The sequence below is a fragment of the Leucopleurus acutus genome (genome assembly GCF_964270905.1).
Source record: "Leucopleurus acutus genome assembly, chromosome: 12".
Classification (NCBI taxonomy): Eukaryota; Metazoa; Chordata; class Mammalia; order Artiodactyla; family Delphinidae; genus Leucopleurus; species Leucopleurus acutus.
Genome location: NC_139154.1, coordinates 8000591 through 8023428, shown reverse-complemented (window position 1 = coordinate 8023428; position 22838 = coordinate 8000591).

Below are 22838 nucleotides of genomic sequence, written 5' to 3'. Positions count from 1 at the left end.
TAGAACAGCCCAAGGCAGAATGAAAACAGCAAGACCTTCCTGATATCACATGAATGGGTTTCCTCTCTGGTTGCAGAAGGCTGCTCTCAAAATCACCTGTTGTCTGTATGTCTTCCTTGGTGAAGTAAGTCAGAAAGAGAAAAACAAATACCGTATACTAATGCATATATATAGAATCTAAAAAAAAAAAATTGCACTGATGAACCTAGTTGCAGGGCAGGAATAAAGATGTAGACATAGAGAATGGCCTTGAGGACACGGGGTGGGAGGGGAAAGCTGGGGCGAAGTGAGAGTAGCATCAACACATATACACTACCTAATGTAAAATAGATAGCTAGTGGGAAGCAGCAGCATAGCACAGGGAGATCAGCTCAGTGCTTTGCAATGACCTAGAGGAGTGTGATAGGAGGATGGGAGGGAGGTTCAAAAGGGAGGGGATATGGGGATATACATATGCATATGGCTGATTCACCTTGGTGTACAACAGAAACTAACACAGTATTGTGAAGCAATTATACTCCAATAAAGATCGGTTAAAAAAAATGGCCTGTTGTCATGTCTAGTACCTGGATATACAGAAGAGGTCCAAGCAGGCCCAAATATATAAAATGTCCACATGATTATCACAGGGCACTAGGAGGCTTTATATGAAGATAACTGATAAGATTAGTGATGTGGAGAAGAGAAAGTGATGTTGTATTTGAAGTTATGTTTGAAGTAAAAGGATATCAACGATGATGAGACAAGAAACAAAATCCCTGAACGCTGGACTAGAAGTTTGCCATGGAAGATTGAGAGAATTCAATATGGAGTAACTTCACTCCAGTAGGGGAATTATGCTGACATTTCAAAAATTCATATTACGTTATTAAGTGATATTACAATGGGGTGGGCATAAGCAAGCATTTTTTTTTAATTGAAGTATATTTTATTTACAATGTTGTGTTAATTTCTTATGTACAGCAAGGTGATTCAGTTATACATATATATTTTTAAAATATTCTTTTCCATTATGGTTTATCACAGAATATGGAATCTATTTCTCTGTGCTATGCAGCAGGACCTTGCTGTTTATCCATTATATATGTAATAGTTTGAATCTGTTAACCCCAAACTCCCACTTCATCTCTCTTCCACCCCACTCCCCACTGGCAACCAAAAGTCTGTTCTCTATGTCTATGAGTCCTTCTGTTTCATATAAATTCATTTGTGTCATATTTTAGATTCCACATATAAGTGATATCATATGGTATTTGTGTTTCTCTTTCTGACTTACTTCACTTAGTATGATCATCTCGAGGTCCATCCATGTTGCTGCAAGTGGCATTATTTTATTCTTTTTTTATGTTTGAGTAGTATTCCATTGTATATGTGTACCACATCTTCATCCATTCATCTGTCGATGGACATTTAAGTTGTTTCCATGTCTTAGCTATTGTGAATAGTGCAGCTATGAATACAGGGGTGCATGTATTTTTTTGAATTAGTGTTTTGTCTGGATATGTGCATAGGAGTGGAATTGGTGGGTCATATGTTAGTTCTATTTTTAATTTTTTGTGGAATCTCCATACTGTTTTCCACAGGGGTTGCACCAGCTTACATTCAAGAGGGAGGCATTTCTAATACTTGAAATTAATATCATAAAGGGCAACAGCCCTTGTTTGGTATCTGAATAAAAATAAAATTTTGGAACGTAGGTCCCGTGGATCTGACTCTTCACAAGAATTTTGATTTTGAGCCATGTCACTACCACCTCTAAGTGTCTCCTCTCAATAAGCCTAGGTTCAAAGTCCTAGCCATCTCCCTGGTTATTTTTAACTTGGCCTAGGTCATGAAATGATCAAATTAAACTAAGCCATGATCAAACTCCAATTGGAGGGGGCTGCAACAATGAGTTATTTTACCAGGAGAAAAAGTCCTTGTCTTTTCTAATGTTCTGGTGTCTTGAATAGTGAAGGATGTAAGAAGGGAGGGAAGGAAGTATTTTAGAACAAGACTTTTTGGTAACCATTGAGATAATTATTCATTTTGACTAATGATTAAATGTTAATGTGTGTGTATATATATATATATATATGCAGGCTGAAATAAAATCTTAGCAAGCAGATTGTACAATTCTTCATTTATGGATGACTACTGAAATAACATCAGCGTAATATTTTGATAGAGTAAATGAAATATTTGTTCTTATTTCTAGATGGCTTTTTAAAAAATATGTTCTGGACAAGTTCTTGCAAACCTGAGTTTTTGAATAACACTTTTTTTACCCTCTACTACATTGTAACCCTACTACAATTAGACATAAGCAAATTTAGATAAATTCCAAGCCAACTAGTGAAGTTCTCTACAACTAGAGAGCAGAGATAAGAACTTAGGTGAAAGCCATCCAAAGGGACAGGTTGCCTACACCTCAGTACTTTGAGTCATCTCCCCAAAACCCTGCTCTGTGCCTTCCACATAGACAAGCATTAAACTTGTAAAGACACTAAATATCTTAAGACTTTTACACCCCTCCACCACAAATACACACAGAGCCTCCTGGCAAACACACACACATAAATATACACACACAAACACAGCTCTACATTTCATCACTTCCAAGAGAATTTTCATTTTCAACAGAGACTCTTCATGAACTGATAACTCAAAGGCATGATTCAATCTTGGAATTTTAAGTTGGGTAAAATTTGAAGCATCCTTTGGGCTCACTTCTCATTTCAGAAATTATAGTTGCTACCTTGCCCTCCTCACTTAATTCCTCTAACGTTTGACACTCATCTGAAGAAAACAACCTTGTATTCCACTTTTTTTCGGTGTTTTTACACTTCATCTATTTTGTTTTGCCCAGAGAGGGACTTAATAAAGATTACTGGATCCTAAATTCAATGGTGTTTGGTTTTCAAAAGATACATTTTTCTTTCAACATTCTTGTCTTCAAAAGCTAATGGGTTGTGTTGCTCTATTGTAAGCCAGAGTCAGGTTGGTGGAGAAATCACAGCAATTATTCCTAATTGCTGCTGAAATTGTGCTTCCTTAGAAGAGGGGGGAGACTAGCTTAGCTGACAGAAGTGCATATCTGCTAAATAGAAGAAATGCAATTAGTAGTTAGTTGAGAGGTGGGAAAGAGAGATTTTACTTTGCAACAACTAAAAAAAAAAAGAAAATGCTTAGACATTATTTAAATTAAGCAACATGTATGAACAAGCACAGAAACTACACTGCTCAAGGTCTGTCATAATCACCCACTGCATTTCTCTTACAAAACATATTTGGAAAACAAGTGAATTTTGCCTTTATAATCTCATTAAATATAAATATATTCATTAATTAGAAGTAGAAAAGCAGGAGCTTTGTAGTTAGGCAACTCCAAGTGTGAGCCAGGCTCTGCCATTTATAAGTTGTATGACGTTTTGCATGTTGTTAAATATTCATAAACCTGTTTCCTCTAAAACTAGATAATAATGAAATATCTTCAGGCAGGTGATATAAAGTTTAAGTGAGATTATTATTTTTTAAATCATTCTATTGTTTAATAATTTCATTGTTATTTTAAATAGTTTCTTATTTGCTGCATGATATTAAGCAATTTATTTAAACTCATCATCTGTAAAATGGATCTTTAATATATAGCTTTTAGGGACAAGAGGTAAAATCAACAGAGTAGATAATACATATTCTTCATCTATCATGAAGTATCTAAATAAGTGCTTGGCTTAGACTAATTGCTGGAGAGATGGCTGTTCCCCTTTTCTTCTCTCCATCTTCCTCCCTCCCTCTCTTCATTCCTCTTTATTCCTTCCTTCTTTCCTTCACTGTTAAGAGTTGAAAGGTTGGGAAAGACAATACCTTGCTTTCATCTACTCAGAATTGCCTCCCATCTCCTTCTGGGGGCTCTGTATCTTCAATTATGGAGACTGACAGAGTTACGGTAAATAACCCACCGGTTCAAATCTGAAACCTTCGGAGGTGAAAGATGGGTGATTTTACAGGTAAGGCCACAGCTCCTCTCTCTTTCCAATCAGAAGTCTAATAAAACAGTAAATCAATAAAGTTCCCCTTTCTCCTCCTCTTTTAACTTTCAGTGGAAAGTGACACTTTGGCTCATTAAAGACAATAGTCAGAAGATTAATTTGATCAAACCCTGAAGGCTGTCCTGCTCATAGCCTCTGAGGGAAACAGGTCCCATTAGTCAGGAAGACGAGGGTGCAGTCAGGAGACTCCTGGGCCCTGGGGCTGGGAGAGAGGACTGCCTTTCCTTAGGTCTCATTAAAAACGAACACAAACATTAGGGATGAATAATGACGACTCTGCTTTTCATAGCCAGTATCTGTAGGACTAAAGTGATTCCGAATTCAAGTGGCGTTGTTGAAATACACCTCTTTCATGTTCAACTCAGTACCAGCATCGTCTATGAAACTTTTCCCACCTACCCCAGTCCCTCCAAATTAGAGTTCTGGAGCATGTTTGGTGAACAGCACCTCAAAAAGGACTCCAAGAATTTTTCCAGTGAGAAATCCTAAGTTCCTCAAGCTTCATGTGTTTGTCTTTTTTTTTTTTCCTCCAAGACAATCTTCCACAATTCTAGCCACATGGTTACTATTAACAAATCCTAGTTTACTGACAATATTAACTACAGTTCAAAGTGCTAGAGAACTAGCAAATTCTTTATATCACACAGAACAATTACGTTTCAGATGTAATTTAAAGTATTGGGAATTGGCATGATTTAAAAGAAAGAAAGGGAAAAATAATGTACTAATCAACTTTTGTTGCAATAAAACTGCATAACCAAGATCTTCAAAATCCAAGGGTCTTACAATAATAAATGCTTCCTTTCTTGCTCACTGCTCTTTGGGTGGACTATGGCTTCACTGAGCTTGGCTCTGGGTTTCAGATTGCTTCAGATCTACTCCATTTGTTTCTTTATTTTCCTTGTACCAGTAGTTAACTGGGTCATATTCTTCTCACAATACATCACAGGAACACAAGAGGGCAAACCAAAACTTACACATATGAAGAATGTCCTTGAGTCATGTTGATAATATGATCTTTGCCAAGAAAGTCACACAGCTCAGATCAACAACAATAATTTTATAGAAGGGAAGGAAGAAAAATTGGAAACAATCAACTTTCATAGTAACTAATATTTAAGTTTCTTGACAATGCTAATCACAGTGTTAAATAACTTACAAACATCTCATTTAGTCCTTATATTACTCTTGTGATATGGGGTTTAATATCTCTATTTTATAAGTGAGGAAAGAGTCGCAGAGAAACTTAGCATCATATTCAAGGCCAAAAAGAAATGGTGCCATGTGAAGCAGGAGTTCAACTATAGGTCTCTTCAGTTCCAAACTCATCTATCTTTCCATTCATTTATATTGATGCTGCATAGCAGACATTCAAAAATAGATATTATTTTTACCAGAACTGGGCAGTGTTGTTAGCACTTTGCATATATTAATCTTGCCATCATCTGTTTGCATTATGTAATATTATTATTTCCCATTTCATAGATGAGAACTGAATCACAGAAGGTTTAAACAATTTAATATACAGGCCATCTGTCTACAGCTCTGTATGATAAGCTGTAGTCATTCTGGTGTTTTTGCATATAATGATTATGAGAATAATTAGCAAAGCACATGACACTATATATTCACACTATAATTATCACATTTAACCCTCCTGCTCACTTTAGAATTAATACCTGACTTCCCTGGTGGCACAGTGGTGAAGAATCCGCCTGCCAAAGCAGGGGACATGGGTTCGAGCCCTGGTCCAGGAAGATCCCATTTGCCATGGACCAACTAAGCCCGTGCGCCACAACTACTGGGCCTGTGCTCTAGAGCCCGTGAACCACAATACTGAGCTCACTTGCCACAACTACTGAAGCCTGCATGCCTAGAGCCCATGCTCCACAACAAGAGAAGCCACTGCAATGAGAAGCCCGCACACCGTAACGAAGAGTATGCCCCGCTCTCTGCAACTAGAGAAAGCCCGTGTGCAGCAACGAAGACCCAATGCCACCAAACATAAATAATAAAATAAATTAACTAAGTAAAAAAAGGAATTAATACCTAAAATATATTCTGAATCTATCTGCTTCTCTCCATTTCCACTTCCAACTTGCTATATTATTCCAGCTCATCTATTGACTAAAATTCTTCAGGAGCTTCCTAACTAATTGCCCTGATTCCACTTTTCTCCCCCTGCAATACATTTTCCACATAGCAGCCTGCCTGAGTAATCGTTGCTGAAATGTAAATCAGATCATGTAATTTCTCTACTGGAAATCCCAATGGCTTCTGTCAGAATTATATATAACATGCAAACTCTGTTTTATCTTATAGGGCCTGAGATGATCTGCCTACATCTTTGATGGTATCAAGAACCACTCTCTGCTTCATACGCCAAATGCCAACCTATAGCTTGCTTCCTCCTCAGACAACAGCCCAGGCTGTTTTCTTCTTTAGGACCTTTATACAGACTCACTGCAGCACTCAGTCTAAACATCACCCAAGAGAATGTTATTCTTAGCATTAACACTATTGGATATGTGCTTGATTTGTATGTTTATTTTTTGTCTCTCAATTATAATGAAGGTTTAGGGGAGGAGGGGTCTTGTCTGCCTTGATCAGTGTTACCTTTCTGTTTCCATTGTCTAGAACACCACCCATGCATAAGAAGCACTGGGTTAATGGATGTTGAACATGCAATCTATAAACGAATATATAAAATCCACAGATGAGCTACAACCATACTATCTCATTTAATGCTCATAAAGAAAAAAATGTATTTTATGCAAATTCAGAGTTTGAGGCTTATTATGAACACAGAATTAAGTAAACTGTAAACACAGCATTTTTAAATGTTTTACAGTTGCCAACAATAATTTTAATCCCATTCTCTCTAGGAATGTGTTAGTTATCTTACATGTAAAATGATTAAAATGCCAAGACACATGTATGAGAGTGTGTGGTATATGTATATTACATATACATATATACATATATATATATATATATATATATGGAGAGAGAGAGAAAGAGAAGGAGAGAGGGAAATAATTTTTTGTTTAGTGAGATATAATAAAAATAACTTTTCTTTGTACTTTTGGGTTGGTTTAAAGACTTGTAAGGGAAATATTTAGCATCTACGACTTAAAACTTTAAACCAATCTTATAACCAAACTCTTAAAATGTGCCTTCACTTTCACTGTGTGCATAACTGTATATATATTTTTAATATATATTTTTTATCAACCTAGAGAAAATGGATTGGTCTATGATGACAATAGATCAGTCAAGATATAATCATTTACACATTTTCAATGTGCTCAGCGCTGAGGAACATACATTAACTCATTCGACTCACAATTATTCTTGAGTGCCCACTGTATGCCAAGGAATGTGGAAAACTCTAAGAAATTAAAAATGTGTTCCTTGTGCACAGTAAGCTTATAGAATAATACAGAAGAGGAGCATAATCTTTATACAAACAGTAGGAAACTGTATAATACAAGATGAAATTAAGCTTTTAATTATGGGTATTGAGAGTAGCAGTACAAAGAGAAAAATACAGGGTTCATAGGATAAGATGTTATTAAAGCAGCTAAAGGAATGGTATGATTGATATAGACAGAAGGAGATGGAATTAAAACCAGGTAAACCATGTGGGGAACACCAAATTTAAGAAAGGGTATGCTTATGGTTATGTGGGTCTGCATGTATCTGCATACTTTACAACAGTACACACATTAGACAAATCAAGTAGGAAAGAGGAATTCCATATAATTGTCCATGCCCCAATTCTCTATTTAACTGCTTTTTCCATTTTGGTTTATACAATGTAGCCCTCACCTCAATGTACAAGTTACCTCCTAAGAACATGGGAATACAAGGCTTAATTGTGTAGAGATAGAATTTTGATAATGCAAGAAAAGCAACATTTCTTTCCCAGGTTCCATAGCTTGCAATATCTCATACCAATTTTGGAAGTTCTGCTTTTCAAAGACAAAGGGTTGCTATTAGTTTCTTGTTCCCTCCTGTTGTATCGTTTGCCATCCAATCCACAGAAAGGAAGAAATCACTCCTTATTCAGGAAATGGAAGCTACTTTTGTTCAATTCATATAATGGTCAATTTAAGTTAGAAATCTTATCCATTTTCTACTTTGGTTACCTGTTTCACAAGCTCAGCACACTCCAAGATTCCTATTTTATGAAGCCAACAAGGATATTCAGAGAAATTGTCTGTCACATATTTCATATCCTAGGATTGCCAGGCTCATCAGAAAGACAATACTCGATTGATTCCAATAGTCAAGCAAGTTATAGTTATGTAAAAGATCAACAGATACTCGAGGATTACTTATCAACCTCGAATTCAAATTACTGAAATATCGATGCAAAATAACTTGAGACATTTAAAATATGTTTACATTGTTAGATGTATAAAAGAAGCTAGATAAACTAAAAAATAACAGTAAGAACAAAACAAAGAGATTTGAATAAATATTTTCACTGTAAAATCTATAAATCTGTATACTTGTTCCAGTAATGATGTCATTGCTCAAACGTTTACTGGAACTACGTTAATAAAGCTAAATTTTGAAGTAGTTTAGAAAACAAACTTTTTTTTATCAAAGCCTATTTTTACCCTTAAATCTTTGTAATAAGATTAGTCTATAAATAACTACTAGGTATAGAAATTATTTTGAACAATGTGAATCAATTAAATAATGGTACCAAGAACTATTTCATGTCCTCTCCTCTTACAAGAAAAAGAAAAGAAAAAAGAAAAGAAAATTCAGGGGAAAAAAGGTGACATAGAATCTAGAGACAATCTCTAAATGGATCTCCCAGGAGAGATTTGCATAATAAGATAACCATAATAGCCTGTAAGTTGTACATGTTAGTTTTGATGGAAAAAAAAATTCTTTATAGAGATGAATTCTACTTTGTGGAAAATTGTCTCATTAATGTGTACACATATTTTGTTTATTGTGATCTCTACAATGTAGGCCATTCTAAGGAATTCATCACTTTTCTGTGGTATTGGGTTTTTTTCTAAAATTTCTATGAAGTGATTCAGAAATAACAGTTTTATATTCACAATATAATTATGGAAGAAAAATCAGATTGTAATATTACTAATTAGAAGCAAATGCCTTTAAAAATAAGCTTATAGAAATTTAAAGATACAGAAAGTGATAACCAATTAAAAAATAACTCTATAGATGAACTGAAAGAAGAAAAAAATCCTAAATAATCACTGTTTTCAGTATGTTTGCTATGTTTTTTTTTATTACTGACTTAAAAACATGAAACTTCATATGACAAAAACTGTCAACTTTCTTCCCAAAAGAAATTTCCTTCTTTTCCACTGGCTAAAAAAAAAAAAATTTGGTTTTGTTCCAGTAACCCTTAGCATGATGCTCATAAGGTGGTCTTATGATAAATCATAACTAGTCCTGGACAGTGAATAAAAGGAGTCTGCATGTAGTTACTGGACATAGAAAGAAGGTAGCTGGGAGCTTCTGGGTCTGATTTACTCCATGATAAAAGAGACAACATGAAGAGAAACCATGGTCAGAGCCCCAGGCAGTTTTCAACATGTGACCCCCTACATGCTTGCTGGTAATGTCTGCCTTTTCTCTGTTCAGAGGCAGGGTTGGGTTCCTGCTGGCTCAGCTCTAAGTGTGCACCACCTTGGCAATGGTTGCCTTTGCTCTAGTGGAGAGCAGCACTGGAGCAAGAGGGGCTGGAACAGGCACCTTGCGTGGGCTGGTTTGCATGCCAAGGCTGTGGAGGAAAACAGGTTGGAGCCCCAGGCACTTTTCAGTTTGCTTCCTCTGCCTTGTTTCCTAGAGTAAGAAAGCATGTACTCATGCTCTTTATAAAAGTAGTCTCAGTTTGTTACAGCCCTCTGATAAGTCCCACTAGTTTTCAAACCAACTAAGAGGACTCATCTTCCTGATGTCAGAACCCAGGGTTGGGGTGCCCAATATGTGGTTCGAACCCCTTACTCCCCAAGTCCATGATATTCCCCACCTCTTTCTGTGTCCCCTTCTAAGGGTAAGGGTCCTTGCCTGATCGCTTCTCCTCCCTCCCTACCTGACTCCATGTAGATCATTTTTTACAGCCTCTCTGCCAGACTTCAGGTTGTTTTCAGCAAGAGTTGCTCCACGTGTAGATGCATTTTTGATGTGTTCATGGAGGGAGGTGTGTTCAGCATCCTCCTCTTCTGCCATCTTAATCTCCCTCCTATGTCCTCATCTTTTAATTTTTTTTTTTTTTTCTGTTCAGCTTGGGTGATTTCCACTACTTTCTCTTCTAGTTTGCTGATCTGTTCCTCTGCATCATCTAAATTGTTGATTTCTTCTGGTGTGTGTTTTATTTCAGTTATGGTATTATTTATCCCTGTTTAGTTCTTCTTCATATTTTCTAACTCTTTGTTAATAACTTCTCACTTCTCAATCTGTTCATACAATCTTATCCCAAATTATTTGAGCATCTTTACGATCACTACCTTAAACTCTGTTAGGTAGGTTGCTTATCTTCACTTCACTTAGTTCTTCCTCTGGGGTTTTATCTTGTTCCTTTGTTTGGAAAGTATTTCTCTGTCACTTCATTTTACTTAATTTACTGTTTTTATTTCCATGTATTTGGTAGGTTGGTTACATTTCCCAATCTTGGAGAAGTGGCCTTATACAGGAAACATTGCATGGGGCCCAGCAGTGCACTTCCCTCTGGTCACCTGAGTTATATGTTCTAGGAGTGCCCTTTTTGTGGGCTCCATGGGTCCTTCCGTTGTGGTGGGTTTATGACTGTGAGAACATTGGTAGGCAAGGCTGGGCCCCAGTCCACTTGGTTGCTAGACCCTGTTTTGTGCAGAGGCTGCCAACCACTTGTTGGTGGGGCAAGGTCTTGCTGTGGCTGGCTGTTCAACCAGGGGTGTTCCAGTCCTGGGGCTGGAAAACAGGTGAGTGGGCCCAGTTCTTGAAATGATAGCTGTGGGTCCATGGTAGTCACAGGGCCGGTTTTGGCTGCTAGTTGGAGAGAACAGGGCCCAGACGGTCCCAGGGCTGGTGTCAACCCACTAATGGGAGAGGCTTTGTCCTGGGGTTACTGACATCCCACTGATGTGCTAACAGCCATGCCCCACGGTCTCTGGATACAAGACTCTGGGCATTCTGGAGTTGGTGTCAGCCCACAGTTGAGTGGAGCAGGAACTCAACAGGTCCTGGGACTGGTGCCAGCTTGCTGGTGAGTGCACTGGCTTCTGATATTAGCTCATTTCGTTTTTGTGTTCAATAATATTCCATGGTCTGGATGTACCACACTTTATTTATCTATTCATCTGTTGAAAGACATCTCAGTTGATTAAGTTTAGGCAATTATGAATAAAGCCATTATGTTTACAACACACATGTTTATGTGTGTGCAGGTTTTTGTGTGGACATAAATTTTCAACTCCTTTGGATAAATAAATGCCAGGAAGTGTGATTACAGGGTGATATGTTAAGAGTATGTTTAATTTTGTTCAAAACTGCCAAACTACCTTTCCAAGTGATTGAACCACTTTTTAATTCTACCAGAAATGAATGAGAGCTCCAGTTGTCCCACATCCTTGCCAGCATTTGGTGTTGTCAGTGTTCTGGATTTGGCCATTCTAATAGGTTTATAGTTGTATCTCACTGATGTTTTAATTTGCATTTCCCTGATGACATATAATTTGAGCATATTTTCACATGATTATTTTCTATCTGTATGTTTTCTTTGATGAGATATTTCAAAGTCTCTGGCCCATTTTTAAATTAGGTTGTCTATTTTCTTATTATTGAATTTTAAGGACCGTTTGTATATTTTGGACGAAAGTTCTTTATCAGATGTGTCTTTTGCAAATATTTTCTTCCTGTTGGTGGTTTGTCCTCTCATTTTATGAAGTCCAGATTATTAATTATTTCTTTCACAGATAGTTCCTTTGATACTGAATCTAAAAAAGTTGTCACTATACCCAAGCTCATCTGGGTGTTCTCCTATGTTATCATCTAGGAATTTCATAGTTTATTTTTTCACACTTAGGTGGTGATCTATTTTGAGTTAGCTTTTGTCAAGGGTGTGAGGACTATGTCTAGATTCATTTTTTTGCATGTAGATGCCCACTTGCTCCAGCACCTTTTGCTGAAAAGACTAAGTTTGCTCTCTTGTATTGTCTTTTTTCCTTTGTCAAAGATCTGTTGATTATATTTACATCAGTCTATTTCTGGGTTCTCTTTTCTGCTCCACTGATCTATTTGTATATTCTTTTATCAATACTACACTATCTTAATTATTATAGCTTTATAATTTGCTCATTTTTAAAAATCAGGTTATCTGTTTTTTGCTGCTGAGTTATATGACTTCCTTATATATTTTGGATATTAACCCATAATCCTACATATGATTTAGAATCTCCCATCTGTAGATTAACTTTTCATTTTGCTGATTTTCTTTTCTTTGCTGTGAAGTTTTTTAATTTGATGTGTCCCATTTGTTTATTTCTACTTTTGTTCCCTTGCTTTTGGGGTCATATAAAATATTACCAAGACTCACATCAAGGAGCATTTTCCTTTATTTTTCCTTTAGCGTTTTTATAATGTCAGGTCTTATAGTTAAGTCTTTAATCCATTTTGAATTGACTTATGTGTATGTGTAAGATAAGGGTCAATTTCAAAGTGGCATATAGGGAAAAAAGTATACTTTCTAATACATAAGGCAAAACTGTTATATTTAAGCTCATAAATTACTCTCCCCTGTCACTTCTCCATGTTTAATAAAGAATGAGGCAAGGATTATTATTTGTTCTATTCCCTTCACTTCCCTCACTGGTGCAAAAGCAAATTCTCTAAGTTATAAACCCAGTTTCAGTAACATTGTGATTTTTAAGGGCTTCAAAAAACTCTCACTTGTATGGTTTTGAAGCTTACTTGTAGGCAGTTGAAGACTTGCCATTCTAGATTTCATGTTTGGCCATGTATGCAAAAAATGATGTTTTATTCAGAATAGTTAGGGAAAGGGGATTCCTAATGGTTTCTGTCTGCCTTTGAAAGGAAGCCCTATCTGCCACTTTAAATAAAAAGTAGCGGTAGGTGTTTTTCTTATACACATTTCACAGAATGTAAAACTAAGGCCCTGAAAGAATCACTAACTTTTCCAGGACCAAACAATGAATTTGTATAAATGAAACTTGAATTTATTCTTCAGACCTAATGTGATGTATAATCTTCAAGGAGCTTTTGCACACTAATGTGTTTATATTTCAAAAGTATATATAAACAGGTAGAAGGATAATCAAAGGTAAATATAACCAAGAATTTTACAATAAAAAATAATAATAGCATTAATGGTAATGCCGTTAATTAATGCCATTAATGAGCTGAGGTGGCAAAATTGCTAAATTATACATAAGTGCTATTTTATGGTTATTTTCAGCACAAAAGAAGAGAGAAAAGATAGTTCCTCAATTTGGGGCCAATGATGTAGCTGTGATGATTTTCTTCTTTCTTTTATATCTGAGATTTTTGCAAAAAGGTTTTGAAGCTGCTAAATAATGAATTAGATTGATAAGCAGAACATCTTAATTCATATTTAACTTTTCTCTTCTCTGTCAATAAAATGACCAAATAAAATGCTGGACTAAAATAGCAGCACAAACACAAATACCAGAGGCAGTTTCCCAAGATGATGTTCATGACAGATCAAGATATTTTATGTGAACAACTAGCTGTTTAAATCATTTCAAGTTCCCCAACAGACCAATTTGGTACTAGACTGAAAGAACTATTTAGCAAGAGCTCTGAATGGCCCTTGGTGATCATTGAGTCATTATTGTGAATAGGAGGATAACATCTGTAAAACTGGCAAATATCACATTGATTTTTACAATGGAGGCTCAAATTGATTTTACAATGGAGATTTTTACAATGGAGTAAACAAACTGTGGCCTGGCTCACTTACCCTTGATCCTGGGCAAACTTCTCTAATCAAGGACAATTAACATAAGATTGGGTTCACTTGCACAGATATTATCACATCAGCCCATTTATTTCCTTGGGAAATATAATCGATATTAGAAAAACTAGGTGGTGGACATAGGAATCAGTAAGGCATTTGATAATATTTCTCATGAGATGTTTGAAGCTGCAAAGGAAAATAAAGATGAGAGGCAACAGAAATTTATTGAATTAGAAATCAATAGAACAATTTTGCCTCAATGTGACTGGGATTTTGGTCAATTGGCTGGGTGATTTCTAGTGGTTACCTCAGGACTGTGCATAAAGAATATTCTGCCTGATTTACTTTTATAGCAGTTGTTAACAACAGATATGTCATGTTTATCTAATTTACAGATGACACACCCCATATATGGTATCTAAATTGGTATATGATTTGAGTAGTGTATTTGGAATGGTGATAGATCTCAAATTCATGTAAAATGACCATACCATACAACTAAATAATGAGATTCTCTTAATACAAGGGCTAAAAATAGAGGTAAGGTAGGGTACAGCTCAGAATGTAGTAATTGTTATTGTAACAAAAAGTCATGGATGGAAAATATCTCCCTGGTAAGAGAATAAAGGAATAAAATGCTTGAGTAAAAAAACTACGATATTCATGTTCTCCTTTATGAAACATGTAAGTGTTTTGTTGATGATATTCACATTTCAAAATAAGTGAGGAAAACACACAGCTGTGCAATCTGTAGCTTTCAGAAAGGGACAAAGCATGAACTTTCAAGAAGAGAGGATCAATAAGTGCACAAGTATGAGGAATGCATTGTATATGTGTTTGGGGATGTTTTGGAGATGTGTTCTTGCATTCAGTCATCATAATAAAATTAAATAGAGTCAAATGTCTCAAAAAACACAAATTTGGGGAAGATCATCATATAAATTGCATAAATGTCTTCTGTTAAAAGCACAGTTGAAGAAAATGAGAAAAATAATCTGGAAATGATTTAAGGTAAAATTGGGTGTTTTTAAATATATAAAGGGTTATTACCAGAAGAAGTATTACACAGAAGAAGGAACTGATTTATTCTATAGATCAGTAACAAAACAAAACAAAACAAATACAGGAGACATCTTATAGTTAGTGGGTAGCTACTATATTTCAGATACTTTATTTCAGATACTTTAATTCTTTTATATACTTTTTTGCTAGTTATTCCTCAAAACTACTCCATTTTCTAATTAAGAAACTGAAAAAAAATTGTAAAATGCTATGTTAATTTTTCAAGGGCATGTGACTTATAAATAGCAGAGATTACCTTTGAATTCAGATCTATACTAGGTGTTTCTTTGGACTACTATGAACTAGAACCTGATTCAGATCTCTCGTCAATAGGCAAAAGATCCAACATTCAACCCCTTTACTCCCTGTTATATGCATGGAATCAGGATGTAGGCTTGATCAAAGAGGTTTAGTAAGTTTTACGGTTTTTCCCCTAAGTTTGGCATCTAAATCTTTCAAGAATTGTGCTCAGCCACATGATTAAAATTGAACATAGGAGCAAAAGAGGCTCATACTGTTTCTCTAATAGGGAAGAATTAAGTTTAATAATTTACATAGCATTTCCATTTCTACCATTTTAATAACCCTGCAATCCTGTGAGACAGGTAGTAGTTTTCTTTCTACGTAAAATAATTGCAACTGTATCATTTCCCAAGGATTCAACTAATTAGATATAAAACTTGGACTAGAATATAATTCTAAGTAACAGCCACTTCCCTTTTCACTTATACAAAGGCAATTATATAAAATTATTCATAATCTATTCTCATAGTGTGTTTATGGATTAAATTTTTTATTATATATTAAAGAAACAGAAAAACAAAAATGAAGCATTATTGTTTTTGTGCAGTGAGGTTTAGGTTTGTTCTCAACATAGTTGCCACCTGATATATATTTCAGAATAATTTCCTAGCTTATATTAAATGTGATGTTGTTCTGAGTGGTTTCCTAAATTGCTTTTGTGATCTTGACACCCCCATCTCCTCTGATACTATGTTTATTTAAGTATACCATTGTTTCCAAATATTTACCTCTCTCTCTCTTTTTTTAATTTCCTGGGTCTCATCAACTGATTTTCTTTTTTAAAATTTTAAAATTAAAACAATATTTTTTTTTATTTTTCTGAGAGTACACTTGGGAATCTGACAGGCAAAGATTTTGCTTTGTTTTGTTTTGTTTTTATCTTTAGACTCCCTTTACCCATTTCTCTCAACTCTGGAAACCACCAAGATTTTCTCTGCTTTTTAAATTTTGTTTTATTTTTAGATTTCACATATAAAAGAGATTATATGATATTTGACTTTCTCTGTCTGACTTACTTTACCTAGCATAATGTCCTGAGGTTCATCCATGTATAGCCGAAAAATATTCCATTATGTATACATAATATATATGATATATATGTATATATCTCAAAATTTCTTCATTCATTCATCCACTGATGGACACTTAGGTTGTTTCTGTACCTTGGCTATTGTAAAGAATGATGTAATGAACATGAAAGTGCATATATCTTTCCAAGTTATTGTTTTCATTTTCTAAATTTTGAACACACAGAATTCACAAAAGTGGAATTGCTGGACAACATGGTAGTTATATCTCTAGTTTTTTGAGACGCTTCCAAACTATTTTCCATAGTTGCTGCACCAATTTTCTTTTCAGAGTTTATTTATTTATTTTCAGGTTTGTTGTTTATTTATTTTTCCATTCTTTTTCAAATTATTTTTCCATTTAGGCTTATTACAGAATATTGAGCAGACTTTCCTGTGCTATGCAGTACCAATTTACATTCCCACCAACAGCACACAAGGGTTGCCTTTCCTCTATATCCTTGCCAATATTTGTTATTTCTTGTCTTTTTTTTTATAATAATCATTCTAACAGGTGTGAGGTACTATCTTACATAAAACTAACATGTGGCTTTGATCTGCACTTCCATGAAAATTAAAATGTTGAGCATATTTTAATGTACCTGTTGGACATCTGTATGTCTTCTTTGGAAAAATGCCTATTCAGATTTTCTGCCCATGTTTTATTGGATTGCTGGATTTATGCTATTGAGTTGTTTGAGTTCTTTATATATTTTAGATATTAGCCCCTTATCAGATATATGATTGGCAAATATATTCTCCCATCCAGTTGGTTATCTTTCACTCTGGTGATGGTTTCCTTTGCTGTGCAGAAACTTTCTAGTTTGATGTAGTCCCACTTACTTATTTTTGCTTTTATTGCTTTTCCTTTTGGTGTCAGGTTAATAAAAATCATTACCAAGACCTATGTCAAGGGGCTTACCATCTTGTTTTTTTCTAGGAGTTTTATGGTTTTAGATCTTACTTTAAAGTTTTTAATTCATTTTGAGGTTATTTTTTATATGGTGTGAGAATGTAGTGCAGTTTGATCATTTTGCACATAGCTGTCTAGTTTTCCCAAAATCATTTGTTGAAGAGATTGCTTTCCGCATTGTGTACCTTGGCTGTTTTGTTGTAAATTAATTTACCCTACATGCATGGGTTTATTTCTGAGTCCTCTACTCTGTACCATTGATCCAAGTATCTGTTTTTATGCTAATACCATGTTATTTCAATTTCAGTAGCTTTGTAATAGAGTTTGAAGTCAGAGAGCATGATGCCTCTAGTTGTGTTCTTCTTTCTCAAGACTGCTTTGGCTATTTGGTTTTTTGTTTGTTTGAATTGTTTTGTTTTTTGTGATTCCATACAAATTTCAGGATTATTTGTTCTATTTCTTTGAAAACTGCCATTGAAATTTTTATAGGGATTGCATTGAATCTGTAGATGGCTTTGGATAGTATGGACATTATAACAATACTGATTCTTCTGATCCATGAGCACAGAATGTCTTTCCATTTATTTGTGTCTTCTATTTTTTTTTTCATCAATACCTTGTAGCTACCAGTGTACAGGTCTTTGACCTCCTTGTTTAAAGTTATTCCTAATTATTTTTATACAATTATAAATATTAATTTCTCTTTCTGATAGCTTATTATTAGTGTATAGCATGCAAAAGATTTTTGTGTATTGATTTTGTATCCTTCAACTTTACTGATTTTTTTTTATTAGGTCTAAGAGTTTTTTGATGGAGACTTTAAGACTTTCTACATATAATATCATGATATCTGCAGATAGTGACAGCTTTACATCTTCTTTTCCAATTTGGATGCCTTTTATTTCTTTTACTTGCCTAATTGTTGTGGCTAGGACTTTCAATATTATGTTGAATAATCATGGTGAGAGTGGGCATCCTGGTCTTGTTCCTGATTTCTATTGTAAAGTTTTCAGCTTTTCACCATTGATTATGATGATACCTGTGGGCTTTTCATATATTGTCTTTTTTATGTTGAGGTAGTTTCCTCTATAGCCACCGTATTGAGAGTTTTTTTATTTGTTTTTGTTTTTATTCTTTTTTAAATCAGGTACAGGTCATGTTATTAAGACCAAAGTTTACTGGGTTACTAGGTTCAATATTGGGTCAACTACTTGAATGTTATGATTTTTCCATCACAAAAGCTAATTGAAGAACAAAGAACAGATACTGCAAATGTGTCAGTGATGGATAGAATGGAAGGTTACTTCCTTAAGACTACAGAAAATCTGTTGCATGAATGTCATGTTAAGGAGGAAAATAATTCTGAAATAATAAAGTATATTAAACACTAATGTTGTCTTAGTATCAGCTGAACATAATGAAGAGTTAGTTTACTTAATCTTAAAGCCAAAGGTAGTTATCTAAGATGAGATAGGAAAAGGTTGTTATTAGCAAAAACAAAACACATTTCTGTCAAGGTGGCATTAAACTAGTTGACCCAGAATTTAATTTATAAAAATATTTATTTGGGAATGATTTATAAATATTTATACTTATATAATTTATAAATATATAAACATATATAGAAAGGGATGTGATGTTGAAATCATAACACTTAAAAGATTACCCAGTACTGTAATCTGATAGTTTATTCTGGAAACTAGAAAGATAGCCCTCTGTTGGAATATGCTTTTAAGTACTCCTTTCCCTCCCTCATTTTTCCTTTCATGTATTCCTCTCTTGCCTCCTAGAAGACAAAAGAGATTATACTATCTGCTCCCCCACAAAAGTACATAAGTAGATAATATTACTTCTGCTTTTCAGATAAAGAAAGTGAAATACAGAAGAATTAGATAATTGAGTTGTCAATATTTTGAGTAAGTGTCAGTGCCAAATATGAAATCTAGCCATGTAATTGTCTTCTTGGTTTGTAAGTAAAAAAATAAATAAACAAAACCGAACAGACATGAATTTCAGGACCATGAGAAAAATAAAAATCTCCTGCACCTGGAATGCTCTAACACTAAAAATTAATAGACTCACAGAGAGAGCAAGATGGCCCTCAGAATTTTTATGTGATGAATAACCTATTGGACATACATTAACAAGGAAGCAGATGTTCTCCAAAATGGAGTGGGATCAAATTTAATACAGCACACACTCACACATAGGTACCAGGCTTAGACTTTTAAAATAAGATTTAAAAAACTAGGAAAGAGAAAAAAGGAGGGTGGGAGGATAAGGACACTAATCTGGCAAACAATGCCTGGTAATCAAGGAACAAAAAGAAGCAAAATTCATTTAAGGAGTAAGTTAAAGTTTTAAAACACATAGCTAAATCTTCGTGAAAGTGTGGGAATTTCAGAGAGAAATGAAAGTAGATCATTAGACGAAATACTGCTAGGCTTACTGCTTCAGGAAAAGAAATTACATAATAGAACATTTGAAATGCCACTGAAGTCATGATTGTTCTTCTAGTCCATACTATCAATTCATATTTATTACCTATTATTGTCTGGTGAGCACACTGAGTTGAAAGTAATTTGAGATCATGGATACAATATCCACCATGTATATAAAATACATAATATCAAGAAAAGATAAATTTAGCCTCTGTCAGTCCATATTAAAATCCTCTAGGAACAAGTCAAGGAGATATTTATAACTGCACTGAGGATTTGAACTTATCATTGCTTGGGTTTTGTGAATTAAAAATAGGAGTTGATTGGGTTGGAAAAGTGAATTCCCAAAGATATGAACTTGACTTTTGAAATTTAGGTTACTTTTACTTCCCAAAGGGAGAGAAAGACGCATGATCTACAAAACAGCTGACAGTTTATCACATTAGGTTTAGAGAAACACCAAAAGTAAAAATTAATCATGAGTTTCAATATCCTATCCACTTGGATCCAGCCTATGAATGTATTTCAATTGGCACTATAGGCAGTTAAAAAACAAACAAATAGGAAGACCAGTTAGAAGGCAGCTCCATGGCAAGACATAAGGACTATCCCTGAACATAATTAAAGAAATAAAAGTTAGGAGTAAATTTAACAAATATAAGGGGAAAAAAACAAACAATAAAAACAAAACTTGGTGATTGATTAGATAAGAAGGAAGTTAAATAGAGGGACTAAATTAGGATATGGTGATTTTACTCTCAGACACACAGAACACAGGAGTAGCCTTTAGTGAATATGGAAATATAATGAAGTTCTGTTTGAAAAAATTGAATCAGAGAGAGCTATGGAACATCTAAGTGGACATTTTCATTTTTAAGGGCTGGATATTGAGATGTAGGCATCAGTCATTTAAGTTTTTAAAATCTTTCATTGACTTCCCATTTATTTTTTTTCCAATGTCAATTCACTTTCCATAAATCATGATTTATAGCACCTAGGAGTTTTGGATTTCATGAATTAGTATAAATATGGAAAACTTGATTAACTGATCTGGCTAATTCCAAGAAATAAAATGTAATTACTCAAATAATATAACATAGTTTATTTATAAGCCCTGGGAAGTCAAGAAGTTACTGAGCACTAGATGCTCAGAAGAAGATATAAAAGAAGGTCTGGGGCTTCCCTGGCGGCGTAGTGGTTGAGAGTCCGCTTGCCAAAGCAGGGCACTCGGGTTCGTGACCCGGTCCGGGAAGATCCCACATGCCGCGGAGCGGCTGGGCCCGTGAGCCATGGTCGCTGAGCCTGCGCGTCCGGAGCCTGTGTTCCTCAACGGGAGAGGCCACAACAGTGAGAGGCCCATGTACCGCAAAAAAAAAAAAAAAAGAAAGAAAAAAAAAAGAAGGTTTGTTTCTAAAGAATGCATATTCTTTTAAAAGATAAAATATAACCATAAGCAAAATTAAAAGCACACAATAGAATAAGATTAGTTGGAAACTGTAAACAAAAATAATAGAAATGTCCATGATTTATCTAATCAGAAACAGATTGATATAACACCTGAGTTTAGAATAGAAAGCCTTATATCATCTCTTATATTATATTATCATAGCACAATGAAAAATTTAATAAACTAGATTCAGTAAATGAAAAATCTGAGAAAACATTTTTTAATGTTTAAGAAAACATCATAAGCCCTAGGACTTACAGTAGAACTCCTGTACATACCACAGTATTAGATTTTTTTAACCACACCCTTTTTCCATTAAGTTAATTTGTCTTCTGATGAGATTATTGCTTAGAGTTCACTATAAATAATTTTTGAAACACTTTTTCTCCAAACCATGATTCTTATTTTAAGGAATCATCTAATTTTGGAGACTTTCTTTCCAGATGCATCTCCATTCTATGGGAAACCACATGGATTGATGTAAAGTATATTGACTGAATTTAGTCAGACAGGTCTGGGTTGAAATTATAGTTCAACATTTTACTAACCATTTGATTAAGAGCAATTTTTTTAAAAAAAAATTTGAGATGGGGGCTGTGATTTGTAATACAACAATAAGGCATACTTTGCTAGTTTCTGGTAAAGACAAAATGATGGAAAAACTTGAAAGGCTGAACAAGGTGGTCCTCAAATGCTGGCAGTATGTCTCCTTATTTCTTTACCAGGGTTAACACCTGTAATTTTTGAAGAAAAATCATTAATTTCACATCTCAGTAGTGTATCCTCCTTCCATTAATTCAGGTATAGTCCTTCTGCTTTCACTTTTTCTCAGGGAAGAACATGTCAGTCATGCATATCTTGGAAGAATTCATTTTCTGTGTCTTTATGCCCATTGTCAGGGGATGCAGGTAGAATGCACTTGACTATCAAATTAACACTTTGCTTTAAAATCATATTTAATTTTAAATCCTCTACATTTCTGTGATAGTCAGAATAGCCCAGATTATCCTGGACTGGGTCACCCAAAACAGGCTAATGGGGAAGGTACCACTCAGCGTTGGTGGCTGTGATGCCAGAGGGAGAAAAGAGATTCACGTGACTCTTACAGAAGGAATTCAGGGTTCTGGCTTAGAAGAGACCCATGTCACTTCCAATTATGATTCTTAGTCCCACTCGGCTGTAAGACACCAGGAAGTACAATCCTGTCATGCTTCCAGAAAACTGAGAGCCACAGATATTTAGCAAATAGCACAAATAATGACCAGAGTTATTACTTAATACACATGCACATTATGTGTGTTGAGAACACATTCCAAAAATCCTGGGTATGGAAAAACAACTTTATTTTTTCATTACTAAAATATATATCTGTCTGAAGTTCCCATTTTGCCTAGTGACAAAAATCTTACCCATTAAATTGCAGAAAAATTCAGTCACTTCCAGGCTTTCTTAGTAATGTTTAGTCATTGAAGATTTAAAGTGAGCCAAATTAGCATTTTTACCATCTGCATATAATCAGGGATATGTAGAGTGAGATCATGGCATTGCACACATATAGCTTAATATGTACTGCTTGTTGCCTAAGGTTGCTTGTTTGTTCATCATCT